Below are 19,975 nucleotides of genomic sequence, written 5' to 3'. Positions count from 1 at the left end.
CGCAAGACACCCTTCCTGCGGTCGCAGAAAGCGCTCTGAAACACCGTTTCCACCAATTTTTGTCCTTTTGCCAGTTTTTCAACCATGTTTCCACACCTAAGTCACCTAAGCCCTTCTTCACTTGAAAATATAGAAAAACAAGCGTAAAATAGAATAAAACAAAACAAAGCACCTAATACTTTACCTGAAAAACACATGGATAAACGAGTCTAAAACTCGCTTATCAAACAGAACGAACGAACTTTTATTTATTTTATTTTTTATTTTCTTTTCTTTTTGTCGAACTATACCATCATGAACTCAACAATGGGAGGCCTACTTTACCATATTGTTATATTGAAGGTGAAGTAATTAATTTTGGTAACATACATGAAAAATTAAAAAACATGGTGCTCTATGGGAATGTTTATTGACATTAAGGTTGTTTTAGTCTACTTGATTTAGTGGCGTATGAATTGCTTGCACGAGAATAGTTGTGATGCATACATATAATCACAAAAGCTGACTATTTAGTCATGCAAAACATTTTAGGACTCAATTGTTTTTTGTCGTTCCTAAGTCACAGAAAACCGTAGAAATATTTTTTGACACTAAATATATTTTAGTCACTGAATAGAATTATTTTCTATACTAAAATGTAGTCGTAAATGTTATTAAATTTAGTCGCTATAGTCAATTTAATAGAATAATATATTGTCACAATAGCATCTACTTTCACTTCCAAAAACTATACAACAACACTTTAGTGACTTGAAACTAGTCACCAAATAACTAATTATTTGTGACTTAAACTCCACCAAATGCAAGAGACTTTCCATCCTTTCTGAAAGGCTGCCAAAAATAAAAGAAAAAGAAAAGAAAAATTAGACAAAATTACAATTCAAAATAAATCTAGTACATAGAACACTATTATATGCACACAGAAAGCTGACAAAGAATGAGGATAGAAAACTACCACTAGTTTTTTTTCTTGTGTCTCCTCCCACGCACTTTAATTTCTCTTTTAACCAATTTAATTTATTGTAGATTGATTTTTACAAGACAACTAGAGGTTATATAATTTTAGCACACATAGTTAGTTATGTTTGTTATGGGCACTATTAAAGTCAAGTAGAACACAACTGTATTTATATTTTTCTAATCATGATATGAGAAAAAGAAAAATAAACTTACTTTCAACACCCATATGGACTTCTCCACCACTGTGACACATCTTCCATTGACGTAGGAGTGCTACTACCCACCTTCTCCAGAGTGTTTTCATTAGCTGCTGATCGGAATGAACTTGTTTTTCTTTTTGGTATGTCAATTATTTCTTCCTCACTTTGAACAGGTTGGCAATTGTCACTGTCACCATCATCTTCTGATTGTTCTAGTTCTTCTTCACATTCTTCATACAAGTCATCGTCTCCTTCAACCTTTATACTCCTTTTACTTGGACAAGTTTTCTTGTTATGTCCTGACTTCTTGCAAATTGTGCACTTTCGTTTCATAGGACCCTTTGAATCGCGAACCTTTGCTGTACCCTTAGTTTTTGATATATGTGGGTCTAAGACTGTTCTCTCTTGCCTTTCAATCTTATCTTCCTCCATGGCATTGCTGTTAATGACAGTGGCATGTTTCTGCAAGCATATATTCATGTTCTGTAACATTTTCATTGTTTCATTATAAGCTTCATCAGTTCTTGCAGCTAGGTGCACAACCTCGGTCATCTTTGTCATGATTCTACCAAACCAAGACCATACTACAGTTGATGTGTTCTCACAAGCACAATAATTATTCGGGTCCACCTTCTCATATTCATATTCGTTTATTGTCCATTGTGTAACTAGAAGCGACTTTGGCATTTTCATCACCTTCCTATGCTTCATAGCTACAAAAACATGCCGACATGGTATCCCAAAAGAAAGAAAGTATTGACATTCGCACACAAAGAATTTAGAGTTGGAACTTACTAACATTGACCGCCTCACCTTTGCATCTAGTCATTTGTATAAGTGTAATATAACTCCCTTCTCTGTAACAGAATTTTCTTCCACCAAATATCTTCCCTCCCTTTGCATCTCCTTTCTAACTTTGTAGAACATGTTCCGCGTGTACAATATCGATACTTCCTCTTCAATTTGTGGCATATTGGTCTTACCCAATTGGGGACTTGTATATAAAGAGTCATAATCATCTTTCGCCAATATGTGTCGCATCCAAGGCATTGACAAGTCAACTGCTCTTATAAACTCATATAGCTTTAAGCTATGATTCAATTTTATCTTTAATATAGCATTCATCCCCTCATTGCGCTGCGTAGTGGACATCCCACAGAAAAAAATTTCCCCTAAGAAAAGTTTCACCCCAATTTCTTCATCTTTCGTACAAGTCATTGGTGTAGCGGGCATTCTGCAAACCATATTCCTTCACCATAGCTGCCCATTTTTCCTCTAACACTTCCTCTTCGAGGTATTTGAACACCAACTGTCTTAATTTCTATGCGAAGCCAGGGTCAGTCACCTTTATAATGGCTTTATTATTGATGTGCCAATAACATAGTCTGTGAATTGTATTCGACATCGTCTCCTCCATCATTGTCTTCAATGTTGGATCTGAATCCGTAATGACAGTCTTAGGATGAACCCCTCTTATGCATTAAAGAAATTGTTGTGCTACCCATATATAGCTCGGTGCCGATTCATTGTCAAGTAAACTGAAACCAAATATACACGTCCTATAATGGTTATTAACACCCACCCATACTAATAAAGGCTTCCCATATGCATTTTTCTTGTAAGTTGAATATAGAGCAACAACATGGCCGAAGTACTCATAGTCAGATCGTGCTCGAGCATCAGCCCAAAAAATGTGTTGAAGTCTATTCCCCTTATGAACTGAATATCGACCAAAAATTTTTTCGTCGTAGTCAGCTTTGTGCTCCAGGTAACCAATTGCCCGCCTTGCATTTGAATTTCTTAGCTGCACTTGACCAATATTTGAAATCATGTTGTACAAGTCCCTAATTGTGAAACGCATTTTCTCGTATCCACCTGCTTGAATAGCCATATATGACATTAATGAATTTATTAATGAATTTTTTGTATTATCTATTTTACCCTTAAAATAAAAACCATAATAACTATAAAGCTTTTTTTTTTACATAAAATATGATATTTGTAATGCCCTGGATAGCTAAGACCGTTATACTGTATGTTTATAAAGTGTTAGACTTGCTAATCAAGTCTTTTAATTAAAAACGTGTTATTGAAACTACAAGGGAACTAGGGTTAAAATGTTTTGGTCTCAAAAGTCACATTTTCATAAGGAAACATTTCCTGTTTACACGGGATCCCAAAAATGTTAAGTTTGTAATTGTTTACAAAAGATTCAAGGACTAAATACAGTACTAGCCATATTGAGGAAAAACAGACAATTAGGCAATCTCTGTCCTGATCCACTCCTCGGCCATGGCGACCGAACAGCTGGCTATGTACATTCCACCCCGCAGCCCTCCATCTCAGGATTGAACCAACTTGCCTTTGCCTTCACCTGCACCACGTAGCACCTGTGAGCCAAGGCCCAGCAAGAAAACACAACAACAGAGCATAAGCAATCAACAGACAATTCAGTATCTCATATTGCATCACATATTCCTATTCATATCAATATCCATAATAGTCAAGTATTCCGCATACTAAACATATCAATTCACACCAAATCACATATGATAGCTAGGGTTAGCGCCCTCAAGTTGCACCCTCTGTTATCCCACTGACTCCGGCCAGCTTAAACCGAGCTTAGTGAATATTAAGTTGTCCTCTGCTACTAGTGGCCAAGTCGCGCCCTGTGCGCAAATATTGTGTACGGCACCCTTAGGCTGCTATCACATGTCCCATGGCATAATACCATCATTGACATAATACAAATATCAGGAGCACTTAGTCCCATCACAAACATATAACCGGGTGCAGTTTTCTTACCTTTCGATTCGCTAGCTTTGATCACTTGACTCCTTGAGCACGATCCCTCTCGAGCCCTAGCGCTCACCTAAACACAACCATAGGTCAAAGTCATCACCAAACCTCAAGTCCAAAACCTAGCCTCGGGACCAATCCCGAGCCCCCAGGAAGTTCTAGTTCCACCAATCAAGGTGGTGGAATCAAACCCCAAACCCTTGGTCAAAAACCCTTGAAAACAACCCTAAAATCCCTTTCTGGAAACAGGGCAGCGCTACAACGCTCTTAGGAGGGCGCTACAGCGCTACAAGCAGAAGCGAAATCCCCCAGGAAGCATGGCCTAGCGCTACAGCGCCCAAAGGCTAGCGCTGTAGCGCTAGTCACAGACAGCCAACCTCCCAATTTTCCCTCCTGCGATTTCCTCGAACCAAACTCAACCAAAACTTCTCCAAACCTTCACCAAACTCAAAAACAAGCTTATTAACACATTCCACTCATCCCAAGCACCCTAAATACTCAAAACCCAAGCACATGCATCCCTAATCTCAAAATCCACCATAGCCACTTCTAGACCTCAAAACTCAGCAGAAACCAGTCAAAACATCAAAGTTAAAAGCTCAGAATTTATACCTTTGATGGAACTTCGACCTCAAGTTGCCTCTAGACCTCCTTGGTCTGATTTTCCTCAACCCTTGGCTCCAACTTCCCTAGAATTCCCCATCAACACAACTTAGATATCTTAGCTAAAAACCAAAACCAGAACTGAAGGAACTACAAAGTTTTACCTCAAGTGATGGTGTGTTCTTGCTAAGCCCTTCCAACTCTTCAAGCCTAGCTTAGGATTTCTGTTGCTCATCCTAACCCAGCTCCCCTCTGAGTTTTGCTCCAAGAAAACACCCAGGAATGATGAAGGAGATCACCAACCGACTCCTAGGAAAATAACTCTGTTTTCTCCCTTTTCTTTTTCTTCTTTTTCCTTCTTTTCTTTCTTTCCACATCCTTCTACCCTTTTTCTACAATTCCCACTAAATATAAAGCCTTAACTTATTTATCTCTGAGATACCCATTGACCAAAATGCCCTCCCTATTAACTCTAAACCCTTTAATCCATTTAGGGGCATTTTAGTCATTTTACCAAATTCCCGCTAATTCCTCGAGTGTCTCTAATATTTTCCTGCTTACTTCCCAATACCTAATTAATCACCAATTATATTCATCGATATCAAAATAGACTCCAATATACTCACTAAATTCCCATTTATACCCCCAGGCTCGCCCCGAGCCGGGTATAAATCCCCGCCATGACTTTTCTCCAATCTGCTCACTAGGATCGTCTTGAGTCACAGATCACAGATATATCCACATAATAATGTGGTCTCAACAATTATCACATATATCAATACAGTTATCCCCATAATGGCCAAAATTACGATTATGCCCTTCTAACCTAATTAGGGCCTACATGCATACTAATACACATAGTCATGCATCTCAAATATTCAAATAGTCATATAACATGCTTTAAATCATAATCATGCAATTTACTCATTAAAGTCACACATAATTCCCATTATGCCCTCCAGGCACACTAATCAAGGCCCTTAAGCCTTATTAGCGAATTTGGGTCGTTACAATATTTTTGTAGATTTAAAATGTTAAAGGATTGGTTTACTATATTTAAAGTATAAGCAAGGATTTAGGTTTATTTATGGAGTTTTATGGAGGTTAACCTTGAAAATCTGAAAAAATTAATAGTGGATTCAGCTATTTTCGAGATAGAGAAATCCCGAATTTTTTGACAGCTTCTCTAATTTTTCAACAAGGAGTCTAATATTTTAGACTAGTTGTCTAAATTTCAGACCAGTGGTCATATTTTTTCGACCACCTGTCTAAAATTTAGACCATCTGTCGAATTTAGACAAATAGTATAATTTTTAGACAGATCGCCGTATATTTTGAACCACCTGTCGAATTTTTAGACGGATTGTCGAATTATTAGACAAGTTGTCTAATTTTTAGACAGGTTGTCGAATTTCAAGATTTTCAACTTGATTTTCATTTTTTTATATAACTTTTCAATCAAAGTAATACCAATAATTTATATTTGTTTATTGTATTATTTTTTTTCAGATCTCATTCCAAAATATTGTAATATTATGTGACAAAATGTGGAAAAAGAATGAAGACTCATGGAAACGGATTTCAAATGGCTCACAATCAAGATCAAGTTTGGTACAAACTAACCTAACTTATAAGGAGTTAGTTGAACACATTTATGAAGTTACAGAAATCGATCGCAACCTCTTCGATATAAAATTAACTTACAAGATAATGACAATGGTGGAGATTGAACCAATTGCAATAAAAAATAGTAGAGACATTGTTAGTTTATTTACATGGAAATCGCAAGATAACGACAATGATCGCAAAATTCTTGTACATGTCGAGAGTTTTCCATTGATAAGATTCCATGTGCTCAAGGCGTTGCTGCAGCAATGTATCGTGGAGTAGATGTATATAGTCTATGCTCAAAATACACGACTGAATTTTGGGGGATGGTTTTTGCAAAATCTATTTACCCTTTATCACCTGAAATAGAATGGCATCTTCCAAAAGAGGTTAAGTATCAAGTTGTTATTAAACCAGTGATGCTAATTCCCCCAGGGAGACCAAAGAATAAACGAATTCCTTCGAGATGAGAGTTTCCAAAGAAGAAGACTAATTCTACACCTGAATCGTCATCAAAGAAAGTAAAGGGTAAGGTTTCTGATGTTGATGGGGAAAAAAAGCAACATAAGTGTTCCAATTGTGGATGTTATGGACACAACAAAACCACATGCAAGAAATGATTATTTTTTGATTTATTTTGGACTTGGTTTGATATGTAAAGTTTTGATAATATTGTGTGATTTCATATTTTGGACTTGGTTTGATATGTATGTTTTAACTAGGTTGTCTGAATATTGAAACTGGTTGTTGATAGTTTTAGACTGCATATCAAAATTTTAACTGGTGGTCGAAAATTTTAGACAAATTGTCGAAACATAACACAACCTGTCGAAATATACAAACAGGTGGTAAACATTTTTAGATAGGTTGTTGAATTATAAGACAACATGTCGATATATATAGACCTGTGGTCGAAAATATTTAGACAAGTTGTCGAAACTCACGACTAATTGTCAAAAAGGTATACTTAAGATCCAATTCTATATGATAAAGTGTTGTTCTAATACTATAAAGATAATCATCATAGTAGTACCTCAATAGCATATCTACCACCCAATCCTTGATCATCATAGTAGTTTGATAAAGATTAGAATCCATTAGATCCATTGATCATAATAGTTGATCATCATAGTATTGTGAATGAAATATTTACCACTCATTAAGATTAAGTTTTGTTTAAGTTTATAAAATGTTAATTAAGATATATGTTGTTTTATTGTGTTATTGGAGCCTTTTTGGACATTTCAAACATTTCAGACAACTTGTCAAAATTTCAGACAGCCTATCGAAAGTTTTAGACAGGTTGTCAAAATTTCAGACGAGGTGTCAAAAGTTTTAGATGGGCTGTCGAAATTTCAGACGAGGTGTCAAAATTTTTAGACAGGCTGTCATATTTGAGACTAGTTGTCGATATTTCAGACGAGTTTGGACTTGGGATTGATTTTTCTTAGGAGCAAGAAGGTCTTTTTGGATTTGGGACTGAGTCAAGATGGGGTAAACACTCTAGCAGATTCACGTTCATCCCCTCTCCCTCTCACTTTTGGTCACTCTAAAGAACACACTTAAGGAATTCTCAAAGGTCTTTTGAATTTAGTGGAATTTCTTGAGAGAAGATGGGATTTGTTGATGTTAGGAGATGCTTATGCCACTTAATCATCTTATAGTTCGACGAGTTATTATTAATTTTGAGAGGCTCTGTATCATTTTCGACATACAATCTAAAATTTAGAATACTTGTATCAATATTTCAACAGGCTGTCCAAAATTTCGACTGCATGTCTAATGATTTCGACAGGTTGTCTGAAATTTCGACTGCCGGTCTAAAATTGTGAAAATGTTCAAAAAAAAAAGGTCTAATAATTAAAGCTAAATAAAGTGCATATCATCATTATTGGATTATAATTAATATTTTTCAAATAAAATTTTGTTAACCAACCATCACTTGATGATTAAGGATTCAGTGGTGGATATCCTAGCAAAACTACTAAGAAAGGTTATGATATAATTTCAACCATCCAAAGTAGTAGGTTTGACTATTTTAGGATTATTTTGAAGCATCAAAATCACATACATACAAAATAATATTGCATTGAACCGTAGAGCATTAGATGAAAAATACAAATCTCTAGTTTGGGACATTCTTTGCATAATTTGCATTAATTTTAGACCACATGTGCACTTACGTGCACTTAACCAGGGAAAGAAATGTTTCTCAGTAATGAAATTGGATATGAGTAAGACATATGATCGAGTTGAAACCAGCATCATCAAAATCATCATCACTAGAAAGGTCTGCAATAGAATTAACCTTTGCAATAGAATCAATATTAGTAACAAGTTTATCCTTAGTGAATGCATTTTCCATCTTCTTTATCAAACCCACACATAATGGAATCAGATCACGTTCTTGCCATGTAAAGAAACTAACAACGTCTCTACTATTCTTTATTGCAATGAGTTCAATTCGCACCATCGTCGTTACCGTGTAAGTTAATTCTATATCGAAAAAGTTGCGATTGATTTCTGTAACTTCATAAATATGTTCAACTGAAAAAATTATTTACACTTTTAATCTACAAAAACAACATAAAATCTTATTTTTAATAAAAGCTCATATAAACTAACTTTGTTGGCCAGATTTGTGGAGAGGCGTGGTGGCGGCTGCAAATGGCAGTGATCCCCGGCGACTATCCCAGGTGGTGGTGGTGGTGGTGGTGGTGGTGGCAGCGGGATGGGGGAGAGTGGTTGTGGGTGGATGGGTGAGATGAGTGAGGAAGAAGAAGATAATTTTAGAGTATTTTTGTTTAATTTAATATTATATTATTCTAAGGGAAAAAAGAGTAATAACAAAGTTTCATTAATAAAAGATGCCATTTAACTAAAATCTATGTTAAGTAAGCCATAGTGCAAAATACATCATAAAAATAGGACATTTTCACCAATTTCTCATAAAAATAGGCTATTTCCACAAATTTCTCAAAATTTATATAAAAGAATTAATATTTAACAAACCAAATTACATATGCTTGTAAGCATAAATTTAAAAACTAATACAACAAAATATTTGTATGCATTATCTTATATAAAAACATAAAATATGTACAAGCTAACAAAATTCTAATATTGTTCCATCAATAGGTAAATCAATGTTCCACTCTCACTTTCATTAAGAACAATATTAGCTTCCACCTCCTTAAATTAATACTTAAAAAATAAAAATCATATGCCACATTATCATCAAACGACTTTGTTTATTGTAATGTCTCGAACCTTATCCACTTGAGACCCAAAATTAGTAATCCAATATATAATCCTTGAATCGCTTGAGGCACCTAAAGCTTAAAAATTAAAAAAAAAATATAAAAATTAATATTAACCAAAATCTTACGATATACATAACAATACCAAATAAATATGTCAAAAAAAACAATAAGCTAAAGTATTTACTTGTTCATTGAAGACACCGTCAACATACTCTCAAAGAAGTGTTTTGATTACCTCCAAGCTGCTATCATAGTTTCCAACATATCTTCGGTCATGGTCGGGTGCTTCGGCAACATTGAAGCCACAAAAATTCGAAGAGGACCCAAAAGTGTTCATTATTTTATCCTTGAATGCATTATCCATAGAAAGCAACTATACTTGGAACAATATATGAAATTTGGAGTTGGGAAAAAGTATAATTAATTAAAAAATTAAAAATAGTATATTTAACCCACGCAAACAAAACAATAGTACCATGCGACTCATAATAGCCGTTCCTAACTGAAAAGAACACTTTTTAAAATTGTCCTAAACATCCACCCTCTTATATATTTCATAATCAATACTGATAAAAACCAGTGTCTCTTTGCCATCACAGGAACATACACCTATAACAACTCATCAATGACATCAAAATAATAATAAGTAACTACAAAATATTATTGCAGTATAGCATGAAAAAAAAATACCTTCTCACATCTTCGCAGTGCTCCACACCACTCCATCCACTTCGTAGGTTCACTCAATGTAAATAAACTAGTAGGATCAGGCCTCTACTAGATACATAAACAAATTCTAACACCTCAATAACAATAATAGCCAATTATATAATAAATGAAATATAGATTAGACATAATTTAATAACTTACAGACAAATTGGTAGGAATCCACCAAAATTTATTCTGATTACCACGTTCAAATCTTTCAACTGCTGTCAGTATCTCAACCAAACAATTCACAACCTGACGCAAACATTAACATAAGATTGATATAATATTCTCAAATCAAAATAAAAAATAATATCTAATAATTGCTAAGGGAAAAAACTTACTCTTGGGGAAACTAATTTGTTCTCCCCTAATGTTTGAAAGTCAGCCCTCCTTCCAAAAACCTTCTCCCCCAAGAAAAGAACCTTACTACAAGAAACAAAAATATAAATAAAACAAGAATAAATCAAAAATAATTTTAGAAAATAATTATAAAATAACACGTTATTAAAATTTATTTACTCTGGTGGTAAGTTTGGGTTCATCACATATTCCATGAGAACAACCTCATGTTCATTTAGACTACAAAAGTCTTTCAAAGAACTACGGTTTATTATAGTTTTCGGCAGCACATTTTCAATGCTACGAACTTGCAAAATTAACTTCTATTACTCAAAATACACAAACACATTTAAACACACACTTATTGGGTGACAAAGTAAAGTACTAACCTCCTCAACAAGTCTACCACATTCATCTTTTCCAAGGTCAAACAATTCCATATCAAAGGGACATCCCCCAAGTTCTTAATACAACATCCGCTAATCATCAAAGTGCAATAATACTACTTCATCAGCATGAACACTGTTATTTCTAATAGTATTTCCTAACCCCTTATCACCGTAAAAGTTGCATCCAACTTTGCTGACATCTCATTCAAACCTGCATTAACATTGCTTCGCTCCTTCACAACACTAGACTCTACTTCAAAATTCAACTTGTCTACTTTTACAACACTCTCTTTCTCAAACACAAAACCCAATCGACATTAGTATCAATACCTACATGACTAGAGTTTGTATCACTGGCCATTTTTTATTCAATTATATTTGCCACACTTTTCTCTTTCTTTGTTTCCACAGAACCCGCAAAATTCCTTGCAATTCTAATAGCGGGCCACTCCTTCACATTCAAATTACATTGTTTTGGTTCACATTCTTCATACATTAAATGTTCCTCTTTATCACATTCAATTACAGGGCTGTCATACATGCAGTCTCCCTTATCACTCATATCATTCACTCCTTAGAGAAGAAACTTAACACTCAGTTGCTTTGAACAGTCGAGAAATAGTTATAATATGAAGTGCACATATAGTTCTTCAAAATTGGAGCAATGCTGACTTATTCCTTACAACAATAATTTGTACCAAATGAAGTGGTGTAATTTTGAATCACATCTTAAGAACCATAATTTCAAGTTGTGCAGTTGAAAATCATGACAACTTACTTGGTGCAAGTTTTTTTGTTAAAAAAAAAGTCCCTAGCGTAACTTTTAAAATTATTTTCTACCTCTCAAAAGCAGCAATCATACATTTGTTTTTTATTTTATCAAAGCAAAGTACAAAATTAAATCTAGATGTTTACTACCTTGACGACGAAAATGTTGCAAGAGGAGACCTCCTCTAGATTTATTTTGTGTACACAATCAAGGTAGAGAACATTTGAATACCCTTGTTCTTTTGCAGCTGATTAGCCTTGAGAACCTAAAAACAATAATTCAATGGTTAAAAGAGATGTGTCAGTAAATACACAGGGCAATCTTTGTTTCAAAAATCAAAACTATCAAGTTAAGAAACAGTAAAGAACTGCTTGTCTACTCTAATCACATTCAAACAGGTGGGTGGCATGTTGAAAGTTTGCTCAGTCTGGCTTGAGTCAAATGCAAAAACTATATATTTAAGACAATGAAAACTAAAAAGATTTCCTGGTGTTCGGGTGCACATGGCAACCCCAGTTTCCTGAGTTAGGTTGGGTCACTTAGGGGCAAGGCTGGCTTATGAAAAAAAAAACCTTGTAACACTAAGAACACATGCAACAAATGAAAATATATGAGATGACTCTACTAGTCCAAACTTATACTACTAACAAAGCACAGAAGACTATCTTACCGCAACATAGTTTACTATAGCCTTTACACCCCAGCACCTCCTGGAGTTGCACAGTGCAAATTATCCTCAACAATTAGATGAACTGGTGCCACACCTTCCTGCCAAAATATATACAAGTATAAGAATGTGTGGGACAGACAAAAACTTCACATCTAAAATGAAAGTGACATGATAATTGAAAGGTCAAAAATGAAAATATAGGCAAGATATCCCACCAAACTTCAACTACTATAGGTTCTCCATGCATGTTGCAAATTAACACATAACATCAGTAAGTAAAAACATTTAGTTTCTAGTACATTGATTTGGATACTTCAATATGCATCACCATTAGTTATAACTCAAGCTTAACATCATTGGCGGATAAAAAATATTAGATACCAAATAAAATAATTATAAACCATTTACTCCACTGTAAGATTTCGAAAGTCATCCTACAGAAAAATTTCAAGTAACACATTAACAAATTACATAAATAATTCAGCCCAGAATCTAAATAATAAAATGTTAGAAAGAAATGGGGACTATTGGTTAGAAGCCAACACTCCAACTTTAAATGAATATATCACAAAGAATTGAAAGGGTTCCTAAAACTTCTAGTGATAATTGTTCAAACAAGCACTTCATCAAACAATTTATAGGCATCATTCTTATACAGAAATATAACAAAAATAATTCAGAGAATACAATGGGGTATACCGAAATAAATATATTTAGAGACCCAGAAAATATATTACCGAAATAAATCGAGTACTTGAGAGAAAATTGCAAAAGAAAACATGGGTTTTACCTCGAGAGATCGTAACCCGCAGAGAGAGGAGAGCCTCTTGAATCTTGATGGAGTAACAGCGTTTTCAGAGAGCTTTTTCAGTCTGAAAAATGACGTGCTGCTCTGAGAAAGTTGATGGGCGCCATTTTCGTCAAGCTTGGAAGCTTGGTTGGTGGGTTGGGTTGTCGATTTCTGAAGTGAAGAGGGGAGCGGTTATGAAGAAATCGTATTATGAAATAACATTAAAACAACTAATAACCTACTCGACCACCCATTTTAACATTGTGCACCCTCCCAATTCAACCAATCAAATTCTAAAAAAAATGCACTTATGTGTGAGGGCAAAAACGTTGCCCCCACATAAGCAATCTCCTATATATATATATATATAGTGTGTGTGTGTGTGAGGTTATGTGAATTTTACTCAAGTTAGTTAATTTAGAATGTAAATGTCATTACATTTTCGAGCTTTTGTATTTCTGTTATGACTGCTCTGTCACTCGTGAAAGACAGAAAAACAGAGAAATAACTCTCAGAAAGAAAGATCTGATAGTTTTGTTTTTGCTAAAAGAAATTTATGTGTTCTTGAATGTGTGTCATTGACATTGTGAAGAGTGTGACTCAAATATAGTGCAAATGGGACTTTTGGGAGAGAAGGCAGCACCTAGGTGCTGGGCCCCTTTCAGTGACAGTGGCAGAGAAAGTGAGCGCCTAGGCAGACGCCAGCGCCTAGGCACTGGTCTTTTGGTTTACAAAAGGCCTCTTTGGGCCTTTTGATGCTAGTTGTTGAAAGATTTATTAGTAATGAAAGACCGGAACACAAAAGACTAAGAAGATGAATAAGAGAGAATAAAAAACAGAGAAGAGAATGAATTGAATGAATGGATCTCATTAGTCACAGCTTATATGGAGAAAATAAGCTGCTCTAACTAATGCAACTAATAAAAACAATTTACTATCATAACAATAAAGATTCGTGTTACAGTACCCAAGCCTGAAGAGAAAAATACCTCTGTACCTTTATTATTACTGAAAGACCCTTATATATATAAGGTCCAACCGAATACACACCACAACAGAAAAACCAATGATAAAAACAGTTACAACAACCATTACATATAATCCTAATACACCCCCTCAAGATGAACAGTATAAATTTTGGACATTCATCTTGGAGATTAACTCATGAAACTGATTCGGAAATAGGGGCTTTGTGAGAACATCAGCAAGGTTGTGTTTTGAGGGAACATGAATAAGCTTGATGGAGCCATCCTGGACTCTTTCACGAATAAGGTGACAATCAATCTCGATATGCTTCGTCCTCTCATGAAACACCGGGTTTTCTGAGATGTGTATAGCAGCCGTGTTGTCACAATAGAGAATGGCGGGATGCAAGTGCTGAATGTCAAAGTCCTTCAGAAGGGAGAGAAGCCATGTGATCTCGCATGTGGCATTGGCCATAGCACGGTATTCAGCTTCAGCTGACGATCTAGAGACAGTGGTTTGCTTCTTAGATTTCCATGAGATGAGAGATTGTCCAAGGAAGACACAGTATCCAGACACAGATCGTCTGGTATCACTACAAGAAGCCCAATCTGCATCTGTAAAAATTTTGAGAGATAGATCTCCACTGTTAAAGTTAGTTTCAGCATAAGCATTTATGTGAGGAGGGGATTTAGCATAAAAAAAGAGGCCTTGGCCAGGAGTGCCCTTTAAATATTGAAGGATACGATGCGCTGCATTGAGGTGAGGAGTCCTTGGAGAAGCTAAGAATTGACTTAGTTTGTTAACAGCAAAAGATATGTCAGGACGAGTAATCGTTAAGTAGATGAGTTTACCGATTAACCGTCTATATATGGTGGGGTCGGCTAAGAGATCCCCTTCATCTTTGTTGAGTTTGGCATTAGGCTCCATTGGAGTGGAAGAAGGTTTGACCCCCAAGTAACCTGTATCACTCAATAATTGTAAGGTAAATGGGCGTTGAGACATAGATATACCTTTGGGAGAACGCCCAATCTCAAGGCCTAAGAAGAATCGTAAAGGGCCAAGGTCTTTTAGTTGAAAAACAGAGTGTAACATGTCTTTAAAATTAGAGACAGCAATATTATCATTTGAAGCAATAATAATATCGTCAACATAGATTAGAAGAGCAATAAAGATATTAGAAGAGCTCTTAATGAATAATGTGTGGTCCGATTGAGATTGACGGAAACCACTAGAAATAAGATATGTGCTAAGTTTGTAGTACCATTGTCTTGGGGCTTGTTTTAAGCCATAAAGACTTTTGGTTAATTTACAAACCGCATCTTTTGGTAGGGGACTATGGGATTGATACCCTTTTGGAATTGTCATGTAGACATCTTCTTTTAAGTCCCCATGTAAGAATGCATTGTTGATATCTAATTGGTATAAAGACCAATTTTTAATGGCAGCAACAGCAAGAAGTAATTTAAGGGCATTAAACTTTGCAACAGGTGCAAAAGTGTCAGAGTAATCAATACCTTGCTTTTGGTTGTAGCCTTTGGCAACCAACCGGGCCTTGTAGCGATCAATGGCTCCACTTGGTTTATATTTGATTTTGTAGAGCCATTTGCATCCTATAGCATTCTGGCCAGGAGGAAGTGAGACAATTTCCCAAGTGTGATTCCGGTCAAGTGCATGAAGTTCATCATGCATAGCTTGCTGCCACTCTGGAATGTTTGAAGCTTGCTTGTAACTGGATGGTTCTACTACCATATGGGCAGACAAAATGGCCGCCCTAAAGTGATCATTTAACCTATCATAAGATAGAACATCAGATAAGGGGTAAGTAGTAGAAGACTTAGAAATAACAAAGTTACAAGCATAGTCTTTGAGATAAGAGGGGCGAGAAATAGTTCGGCCACTTTTAGAAGTGGTAACCGCAGGAGAGGGATCCTCAAGGGCGGTAGTGAACGAAGAGGGCACTTGAGGATGAGTAGTTCCTGTATCAAACACTTTAGTTAGGAGAATTGAATCATTAGATACAGTAGAGTTATCATGCTTCATAGGATAAATATGTTCATAGAAGATGATATCTCTAGATTGAAATATCTGATGAGTATCAATATCAAGCAAAGTATAGGCCTTCATTCCATGAGGATAACCAATAAAAACACAAGCTTTAGATCTAGGTGAGAATTTATGTCTATTCCGATCTAAAGTAGAGGCATAAGCAAGGCAACCAAAGTTTCTAAGATGCTCATATGAGGGCAATTTATGATAAAGCAGCTCAAATGAAGTCTTTTTCTTTAAAAATAAAGATGGAGTTCTATTAATTAGATAGACAGCTGTGGTAATGAGATATGACCAATAAGATAGAGAAATGTGAGATTGAAATAATAATGACCGAGCAACATTGAGGATGTGTTGATGCTTTCGTTCAACCACGGAATTTTGTTGAGGCCGATCAACACATGAGTGAAATTGTTCAATCCCTTTGGAAGCATAGAATGAAGAGAGGTTAAGTTCTTTTGCATTATCACATCTAACAGCTTTAATAGAAATAGAAAATTGATTAGCAATTAGAGAAAAAAACTGAGGAATAACAGTGTGCACATAAGATTTTGCTTTAAGTAAATATACCCATGTAAATCTAGTGTGATCATCAACTATTGTTAAAAAATACTTGTAACCCTCTATGCTAATAACATGAAAGGGCCCCCAAATGTCAAAATGAACAAGATCAAAAGGCTTAGGAGCACGATTATTATTAGACACAAAGGGAAGCCGTTTTTGTTTAGCTAAGTGACAAATAGAGCAAACATGATCATAAATCTTGTTAGAAAAAACAAGAGTTTTATTTATTGAATTTGAAATTGACATAGAAGGATGGCCAAGGCGGAAATGCCATTGGTCCATTTTAGTACAAGTATTAAGAGTGCTGTCAGAATGTACAACATGTAAGAATTGACGGTCTTGTTCAAAGTAAAACAGCCGGCCTATTTTCTTAGCAATCCCAATCTTGGAAGTCCGAGAGGGTGCCTGAATAAAGCATTCAGAAGCAGAAAAAATTAGGGAGTGATGACTATGTTGCAGGAAAGCATTAACTGAGAAGAGATTATGCTGAAAATCAGGTACAAATAAAACATCAGTCAAAATAATGCAGCTAGAAAGCTGAACAGTGCCAGAATAAGAAATAGGAATTATATGGCCATTAGGTAAAGTTACTAAAGTGGCAGTAGGATGTTTATCAATGGTCTTAAAACATTTAAGGGAGTAACACACATGGTGAGATGCTCCACTATCAACAATCCACAGACATGAAGGGAAGTCAACGAGATTACCAGAGACTTGTGAGGCAATCGGCATATTGGTGTCTGTGGCAGCCACATTTTGTTGAAGATTCTGACTTAGGAGGGAGATAAGCTGCTGACTGAGCTCGGTTTGGGACAGCACAGGTGGTTTGCCTAAAATCGACCCAGAAGCAAGAGAAGCGGAAGCTTGATGAACATAAGGTTTGATAGCTTCATCTTGACGACGCTTGTCACCGTACCCAGGAGGAAACCCATGAAGAAAAAAACATTTTTCCACTAAGTGACCCGGCTTGAGACAATGAGAACAAGTGGGTCTCGGTTTCTTTGATCTTGATGAAGGAGGCTTGGTAGAAGTGTGTGAACCCGCAGTAGCCGCAATGAAAGGAATGGTGTGGCCTAGACTTCTTTGTCTTTCTTCTTGAGAGATCATGGAGAAGACTTTGGACAGCGGAGGAAGAGGATCATAGAGCAGAATCTGGGCTCTCACAGAAGAAAAGGAGTCATTGAGACCAGCCAGAAATTGCATAATTTGGTCCCTATTATAATATCCAAGCAATCTTTCAACAGCACCACATTTACAGCCACAAGAACAAGGGATAATTGGCTGAAACTCCTTGAGTTCATCCCAAATACCTTTGAGACGAGTAAAGTAGGAATTGACATCTGAGTCACCTTGTTTGATGGTGTGGACTGAAGTTTGAAGCTGGAAAATCCGAGGACCATTGCCTTGATTAAATCGCTCATGGAGATCATTCCACATAGCAGAGGCAGAATCTTGAAACATAATGCTAGCTGCAATTTCACGAGAAACAGATTGTAAAATCCAAGCCATAACCATATTATTGCACTGAATCCAAGCATGAAAAAAAGGGTCATGGGGAGGAGGTAGAGGCAGGGACCCGTTTATAAACTGGGTTTTATTTTTGGCAGCAATGGAGATGGAAGCAGCCCTCTTCCATGACTGAAAATTTTCTTGTCCCGTTAATATCTGAGTTGATATCATAAAGTTGGGATTGTCTCCGGTTCCCAAGTGATAGATGTGATTAACTTGAGAAGGTTGACATATAGGGGCTGTTGAGGCACACGGAATGCCAAGACTCGGAGCACCATCGCCAGGAGGGGCGGAGCACCTCGGGAGAACAGCGGCCGGAGGAGGGGGCTGAGGACCCGGAGAAGGAGGCAATGGGGCAGCTGGCAGATCGTCATGAGGAGGCGAGGAAGAAGATCCAGCAAGAGGCGCAGCAACACTGGGGTTCGGAGAAGGACCAGGCGCCAAGGTCGGAGCAGAAGGAGACGCACCAGGGACGGTGGCCGGCGCAGGGGGCAAGCTGGAAACAGAGGAGCTTCGGGGCTGAGATTGTCTGGTGCGAGCCATGAGCAAGGAATCAGGCGACTGGACAGTGAGGAAGGAGATGAACCAGGCGGCTGAGCAGAGAGGAGGATCGCGACTGAGCAGAGACACCGGTCGTGGCTTGAGCAAAGAGGCGGCTGAGGGTTTCAAGAAGAGGGTTTCGTGAAGAGGGTTTCAGATGCAAGAAAAGGTTAACAGAAAAGACAAAAGGAAGGGTTTCAAGAAGAGGGTTTCAGAAAAAGAAAAGAGTGTCAGAGGAGGGTTTCAGAAAAGAAAGAGGGTTTCGGTTTTGTTTTTCAATATTCTTACACATATTCCATGTGGGATACCATAGTCTAATATCCCCCCTCAAGATGGTGGCGATTTTTCGCTCACCAATCTTGAATCACCTGATCACAAGTGGCCCATTTTGTCAGCTCGCTTATTTTTTTTGGATCTCAAGTGTTTTTTCGCACTATGCGGATCTCGTGCGGCTTGGCTCACTCTTTTGGATCGGTGTGGATCGAATGCCCGCTAGGGAATTGGCTCTTGATACCATGTTACAGTACCCAAGCCTGAAGAGAAAAATACCTCTGTACCTTTATTATTACTGAAAGACCCTTATATATATAAGGTCCAACCGAATACACACCACAACAGAAAAACCAATGATAAAAACAGTTACAACAACCATTACATATAATCCTAATAATTCGAACTGACAAAACAGACTTAGCTAACAGTTACAATTAGTTGAAAAAGTTGATCCTAGATGATGCGATGCGAGATTGATGCCATTTGTGTTCATGGAGCTATAGATTTGAGTGATAATTCTCATTGTATTAGTGAGTGCTTGATCTCAATGGCAAAGGTTTTGTTTTGCGGCTAAGGGTTTGAGAGATTTTGTGTTCAAACTACACTGAAAGGCTGCATCCTTGTGCTTCATAGCGGATTGGACTTGGGGTTCCGTCCCTATCTTAAATGTAGAAGCACATTGATCCTAACTAATTAATATTGTGTTCTTTATCTCTTGCTTTGTGTGATTATGTGTTATTCGTGATCATGTTCTTGAAAGGAGCACTGCTCCTCTCCTTTCCCTACAGATGTGGTGAATCCTGAGTTGGCACTTCTCTTGTGGTGTTGATCGATGATGGTTTTATACTTAGGCTGATAGTGTTATATTGTTTGTCTTTAAATTAGAAGTGTGTATCTGCTTTTATTATAACCTGGACCATCTGGTTTGAGTCGATTGCTACAGCATATAATTTATGTTCTTATTCAAGTACATTAA

General features: G+C 36.7%; 1 long non-coding RNA gene across 7 annotated transcripts; it reads right to left on the bottom strand.

Moving 5' to 3' along the window:
* Positions 1–9,221: 9,221 nt before the first annotated feature.
* LOC133797089 (uncharacterized) lies at positions 9,222–13,321 on the bottom strand. 7 transcript variants are annotated; one of them, XR_009875602.1, is made up of 8 exons: positions 13,102–13,316; positions 12,312–12,409; positions 11,791–11,906; positions 10,486–10,570; positions 10,304–10,396; positions 10,124–10,210; positions 9,618–9,806; positions 9,222–9,508 (listed from the first exon to the last, which is right to left on the bottom strand). It is a non-coding gene; the product is annotated as an uncharacterized LOC133797089 (long non-coding RNA). The 7 variants fall into 7 exon arrangements; XR_009875603.1 differs by having other exon boundaries at positions 9,618–9,718; positions 13,102–13,315; XR_009875599.1 differs by having other exon boundaries at positions 10,124–10,207; positions 13,102–13,315.
* Positions 13,322–19,975: the final 6,654 nt, after the last annotated feature.

The sequence above is a fragment of the Humulus lupulus genome, chromosome 1 (genome assembly GCF_963169125.1).
Source record: "Humulus lupulus chromosome 1, drHumLupu1.1, whole genome shotgun sequence".
In the NCBI taxonomy this organism is placed as follows: Eukaryota; Viridiplantae; Streptophyta; class Magnoliopsida; order Rosales; family Cannabaceae; genus Humulus; species Humulus lupulus.
Note: the sequence above shows the minus strand (reverse complement) of the source record. Positions and strands in the feature narration are given on the sequence as shown.